At 33.0% G+C, this 6,786-nt stretch overlaps 1 protein-coding gene across 1 annotated transcript in view; it reads left to right on the top strand.

The window, feature by feature from the left end:
* Positions 1–311: 311 nt before the first annotated feature.
* Positions 312–6,786, top strand: part of LOC145324775 (trypsin-like) — a 40,312-nt gene continuing 33,837 nt past the window's right edge. The window contains exon 1 of the mRNA XM_080167410.1: positions 312–347. The gene's annotated coding sequence lies outside the window, so the exon portion shown is untranslated. The remainder of the gene's footprint in view (positions 348–6,786) is intronic.

The following is a 6,786-nucleotide window of genomic DNA, read 5'->3' as shown; positions in this document are numbered from 1 at the left end:
TAACATGTCAAAATTAACGAAAAAAGCTATCCGTGACGGACGGACAGACGTACGGACGGACCGACCCTAATTATATAAAAGCTTCGCCTTTAAAAAGCCACAGTAAAATTGTTTCATCATTTATGAGTACAAATGAAAACAAAAGTAGTTAAAAAGAAAATTCAAATCATTTTAAGTAGCGTAGCTGCTATTCTATAACTATGGAATGTCCGTCCGTCACAACAACTGAACGTTACTATTAAGCAATTTAAAAAAGAAATCTTCCTTGTTTAATTAGGATACTAAAAATTTAAGAATATAATCTAAAACGACCAAGCTAATATTGCTTGATTCACTTCTACAAGAGATGCGATTGATAATGAGTATTTTTTACTTGAAATATATTTCGGAATGATGAAGTAGACTTTTTTCCTTTTAAATTGGGTTGAGAAAGATTTATAACTGAATAGTTTTTTAAGAATATAAAGTGCAGAAAGTATTATTAGATTGTAAAATATCAATAGGTTCTGAGATTCGTTGGTGCTCAAAAGCTTTGGCGTCTTGATTGATTTGTCTCACAGTGTCCACATTCGAAACTAATTCACTAGTAATTTTGATCTACACTAGAATAAGGTAAATAAATTTCTAATTGGGGGTTATATTAACTTATCACCCATTACTTTATCCCTGACATAATTTTCATTTTTCGTAGTGAAGCTACTCTAAAATCCGAAATTTTTAGTAACGAAGCTACTCTATAATCCGAAATGTCTGTCCGTCTGTCTGCCCGTTAGACATGGATAGGGAGAATAGTGAGTTTCTCGGCTCCTATTAAATATAGAAGGCTGAAACTTTATAACAATATTCCCATCATTAAGGAGAATAATTAACAATTAACAATAGCTTTTTAGCAGGATTAAGCTATTTTTTATAGTCTAAATTTTTCCCCCAAAATCACAGCCTATTTGACTGCAGCTACCCTTAGCAGAAGATGTAGCTGTACTGACGGCTATAGGCCCCTGAATTCTGCCATAAATAATCTTTTTCCCATATCATTTAAAACCAATTAATATCCGGTGGATTAGAACCGGTTCTCAGCCATACTGAAAAATTAAGTCCAGCACCGTATTATATCCAGTTTTCTACGAATATAAAAATGTATAATTATAAGATTAAAACCGGTTTTTTAGCCCGTGCCTTCGGCACCCCGGGGCTTTGATCTTATAATTGTATATTTTATATTCGCGGAAAGCTGTTTATAATAAATGCGATAAACAACTATTAACAATTAAAATCTCTAAAACTCTACTTTATACATATGGAAACCCAACTTAGTTTTAACCACCTAAATAGTGTCAAAATGGCTATAAAATCCCAAGTGCATATATTTGCAATTTTCTGCTACCTTTACTGCAAAAAAAAAGAAACTGCAAATCATCTATTTGATCTGTGCAGGGTTATTAACAGTTATTCGAGGATTCAAATTTGCAATAGTTAAGTTTGTTTTTTTATGTGAAAAAAATTTAAAAACTGGAATTGGAAAACAATTTTAGCACTTTCCCTCCCCCCTATATTTTAACAGGGCACTTTGACGAAAAAACACCCCTTACCAAATTAACAAATTAAATTAATAGATTTGCATGTTCTCTAATAAAGCTAGACACACAACGGGCTTGATGGACAATTTCCCCTATCCCCTTCTCTCGTACTGAATGAACTGACTTATAAATGACCAGGAAAATAGCAACCAAAATTGAAGATAATTTTTCCACTGTCATAATTTTTACGTACATATTTTCTGCAGCAGCAAAAAAGACACACCTATCTGTGACAAAGTACTTTCTTCTGAGAAAAAAACGATACCTTTCATGGCAGTCGTTTAAGTCTCTACATGTCATTGATTTAAAAAACTATGAAAAACAATGATAGATCAACGGAAGAAAATTCAATCTTTTTAAAGTTATGATAATGGAGGTAAGACAATGGACGATAATTTGATATATTTTTTCAATGACGTTAAACAAAATTACCCCTTCTTTGTTATAAAGTTTGGACACAGCTAGTCTGGAACTAGCCAATCACAATTTAAGTACGTACATTTTTGATCCAACGAATAAGATAACGTGGTTAAAAGCAGGGAGTAAGGGAGGGGACAATGGGCAATTAATTCAATATAAGAGTTTTCTCTGAAAAGCAATGAAAACCAAATTTATCCAGAAAATTGTAAAGGGATCATGGTAATATAATTTAGAACAAAATTAGTTCTAAGAAAAAAATCATTTTACTTGAAAATTAAATTACCAGTACATCACAATGTAGTAATATTATGTAATTAATCACTAGAAAAATCGTGTTTAGAACGTCGTCAACCCTTCTCATATATTTTTAAATGCCACCTAAATTCAAGGGGTTCTTAGATTGTTTAATACATAAATATCACAGTAGAGTTTCTATACATGAAATGACATTTTGTTGGGAATAATATTTGTTAAAACCAGCCATCTAATAACAAATTTTTCTGTCTGCTATATTTAAAACTAACTCAGCTAGTTAGCGGGGCATTGATGCGCCAGTACCCAAAGTCAGGCAGAACCTGCTGAATTCTTGCACATTCCCTTTAAGCCAGTACTAAAAGTCTGAGACTCTTAAAAATTGAATATTCGATCCATTGTCCCCTCCCTTACTCCCTGGGTTATAAGACTTTGGGTTCAAGTTGAATTTACAGTCCAATGTCTCCTCCTTTGCTGGTTTTAATGCCATTTGAAAAAAGTCTGTGGAATGGAAATATGATTCAACCTCCATTTAAAGGAAGCCTGCAAGAAATACCACGCTTTAACTGCTGAAAGGCTGCCACAAGTAGACCAAATACCCCAAATTTGAAGCCTTCAGCTTCTATAACAAAAAAGTTCTAGGCATTTTAAAATGACATTTTATGTACAATGAAAATTTTGAAAGAATTGCAATGCTCATGTTGAAAACTTTGAAATTAAACTACGTGGCCTAGAAACAAAATTATAAGCTTATTTTTGTCAAAAATTTAGGTTTCCAGTAACTAATTATATTTTTACAATAAAAATACCCATTTTTATAGTCAAAATCATTAAAAAAAAATTAAGTTTTACTTGCGTTGTACCGAATGTACTGTAGCCAATCAGAAGGCTGAATCAGCTTAACAACCAATCACAGCTAGGCTTGTATTAGTTTACCCCTTTGTTTCCGCTATGATTTTCGTTTAAAAATGCAATTTAAATCGAATTTTTTTCATAGATTTTGACTATGAAATGTGGTGTTTTAATTGTAAAAATATAATTAGTTACATGCAATCTAAGTTTCTGACAAAGATAAGGTTATAATTTTGTGTCTAGGCGACGTAATTTAATATTGTTTTTTTCTTTTATGAGCATTGGAAATCTTTCAACAATTCGATTGTACATAAAATGTTATTTTGAAATGCCTAGAACTTTTTTGTTATTGAAGCTGAAGGCTTTAAATTTGGGGTATTGGGTCTTCTTGTGGCAGTCTTTCAGCAGTTAAAGCGTGTTATTTCTTGCAGGCGTCCTTTAAGTAAACCTCACTTTCGATAGCCTGATATCTAGTTGCCGAATGTGTACGCAGTTTCCTGGGTGTTTCCTCATCCTCGCTCAATATTTACTACTAGCTACAAATCTTCAAACTTCCCTTAAAAAAATCAAAATTTGAATGTGTAAACGATTTATACAATATACATTATAAATTTGAATTTTTTAAATTTTGATTTTTTTTTTTTGAAGTTTGAAGCTTTTTTAGCTAGTAGTAAATATTGAGCTAGGATGAGGAAACACTCAGGAAACTGCGTACACATTCGGCAACTAGATATCAGGCTATCTCACTTTCAATTAAATGATGCGCTACTTATGGAGATAATTTTCTTAGTTTTTTAATCAGTTGCAATTGATCATGACAAAGATGAATTTACTTGTTGTTGAACAAACCATTAAAAATTAATGAAATTAACGCAGTTTCTGTACTGTTTTAGATACTGGCGGCTACGCCCCTAGAGGCCTCTAGGGGCACTTGAGGAGGGGGTAGTCGAATTTGATAACCCATTTTCTTATTTTAGATTTTAAAAGAAAAAGTAAAAAATTTATTTTTAGGTGGGGGTATTTTTCATTTTTTTGGGGGGGGGGGGGGTGGTTAGGGGTGTCCCACCTCCCAAGAAAATAGTTATAAACCTTCCAGGGACCTATGAGAAGCTACCCTGTTCAGCGGTTAGCGAGATCCTTCGGTACACACAGACACACAAACAGACAAACATCCTGTTACTTTAGTATAAGGATTATACTTATCACAAACGTTTTTTTGCTTCGCCTAAAAACTAAGGGATTTTGGCAGTTTTCCTCATTTGCATAAAAAACTGATATATTTTTACTTGGATGTTGCACTAGAATTTTTGTTACTCGGATAAAGTGAAGGTAGCAAAAAAAACGATATCATCCCTTTGGGCCTTTACCCCATCCGATACTAGTGGATGAACGAACTGACCAATAAATTTGTCCATATTAGCAAACATTAAAAAATTGTAATTCAGGGGGGGGGGTAGGAGAGGGTTTTAAAGAACATTTAATCAGAGATCTAAAGGAACAAGACATTGGCTGATAAATTGATAGACCACCCTAATAATGATGCACAAAATTACCACTTCTGTAGATTACAATTAACGGTTGGAACATTTAGATACTTAACTAAATGAACCAACCAATAAAAACTCTATAAAATTCCACAAGGTTGTTAAGCAAACGAATAAGAAAACGTTATTATAAGACTTTGGGGAAACCTGGACTAGTACCCTTCCCTGCCTTTAATGGGTATGAGTTAGGGCACCGGGAAATTTCACTAAAGACAATTTGATAGAAGAACAAGGATGACAACATCCAAAAAAGCGAAGCACTGAAACGGTAGGACAAACGGACATTAACACTTGTATAGTGTAAGAACTGAATAATCAGAATATAAATGTATTAGAGTCGAAGCAAAATTGTAAGTAAATTTGTTGAAAAACTGCTTGATACAGGATAATGTTTATGGACATACTTACATTTTTCGGACTAGATTACAAAGTTGCTTCGCTTATAACATCATACTTTATTGTACCAGGAATCAATATACCAAAAATTAGATCAATCGGATGATTAGATCACATAAAAATTTGTTGTTAAAAAAGTAAAAAAATCAACATGTTTTAAATGGACGTACGGACATTCTGGTAACGGTTATAGAGTTGCTACGCTTTTTAAATCGTACCTAACTACTAGAGGAATCACCATGCAAAATTTGGAATCGATAGGACAATTCTAACCTATTTAAATTAACGAAAAGCGCTATCTCTCTGTGACGGACGGACGGACGGACGTACCAACCCTAATTATAGGAAAGCTTCGCTTTTAAAAATTGGAAAAATCATGAATTAGAAATAATGTTTAATCTACTCGATTTTTCATAGCTTTTATGGATGCAAGTTCTAATTAGTAAATCATATCAAAATAAATTAAAGATAATTGTTCAGTTATCACAATATATTTTTAGTCATGTTTTACAATAAATTATCATTACAAATTAAAATAGTCAAATAGTTTATATAGTCTTGAGAATATAAAAGATAAAATCACATATGATTATGCATAGGCGTCCAAGGGGGGGGGGGTAATGGGGCGATTACCCCCCCCCCATTTAAAATTTACCCCTACCCTGGGGGTGCCGTAGGCACCCCCATTCATTTAGGAGGGGGTATTTACCCCCCCAAACAATTTTGGGGGGGTAAATACCCCCCCAACATAGAAAATCTCTAAACAAAAAAATTTTTGCGAGCTTCGCGCGCATTTCTAATACTAAATTTTTGATAAAATTTAAATTTCCCCCCCCTAAAAATTTTTACCCCGGGGGTTAATTTTGGGGGGGGTAAACAAATTTTACTCCTGCCAACAGATTTCAGGGGGGGTAATTACCCCCGGGGTAAAAATTTTGGGGGGGGGTAAAAAAAATTTGCGGCGCCATTTTACCCCCCCCCAAAATAAAAAGCTTGGACGCCCCTGTGATTATGGTATCTCTATCTTTAGTTAGGCTGGTTCATATTAGTACATGGTATACCTATAACTATAATAATTTTCAATCGATTAAAAGTTGAACTTGTTATCGAATTTACCAAATTTTCCATAGACACTGCCAAATTTGTCTGTTTCGTCATTACTTTTTCGTTGAAGTCTAAAAATTACATGATTAAGAAATTAATATTAAGAGTGTTTTTACATAAAGTATGCAAAATAGCAAGTTGTTAGAACTTCTATAATACTAAGATTATTTTATATTGTCTAAAATATTTTTAAAAAATGGTGTTACTGCTGTTCTACTGAAAAACAAAATTCACTTTGATAGTCCTGAATAAAACTATTTAGGCGCAAACCCAGCTTAAACCAAATAACATATACGTGTTTTTCAGCTGTAGTTGGGTGTTAACACAAAGTAAAATTGTCGACCTCTACATATGCAGCCCAAATATTATTCTAGATTTATTCTCACTAAAAAAAAAATCACAAAACCTTTCAAATAACATATGTATAGCTTATATTAAACCCTTTCTTCTTCCATCCATGTTTAAATCTTAATTACATTCTACTTATTTCTTATCAAATCAATTAATTAAAATCATTGACGAAAAAAAAATTTCATACCTTTTTTCACTGTTTTTTGGAGGAGCCTCAAAAATAGATTCAGTGGATGAATATTCAATTGAGAAAGTAGTAGTTGATGGAGTCGTTGAAAAGTCAGTTGAAA

The sequence above is a fragment of the Acartia tonsa genome, chromosome 7 (assembly GCF_053477335.1).
Source record: "Acartia tonsa isolate MP-2025a chromosome 7, ASM5347733v1, whole genome shotgun sequence".
NCBI classification, from domain to species: Eukaryota; Metazoa; Arthropoda; class Copepoda; order Calanoida; family Acartiidae; genus Acartia; species Acartia tonsa.
Note: the sequence above shows the minus strand (reverse complement) of the source record. Positions and strands in the feature narration are given on the sequence as shown.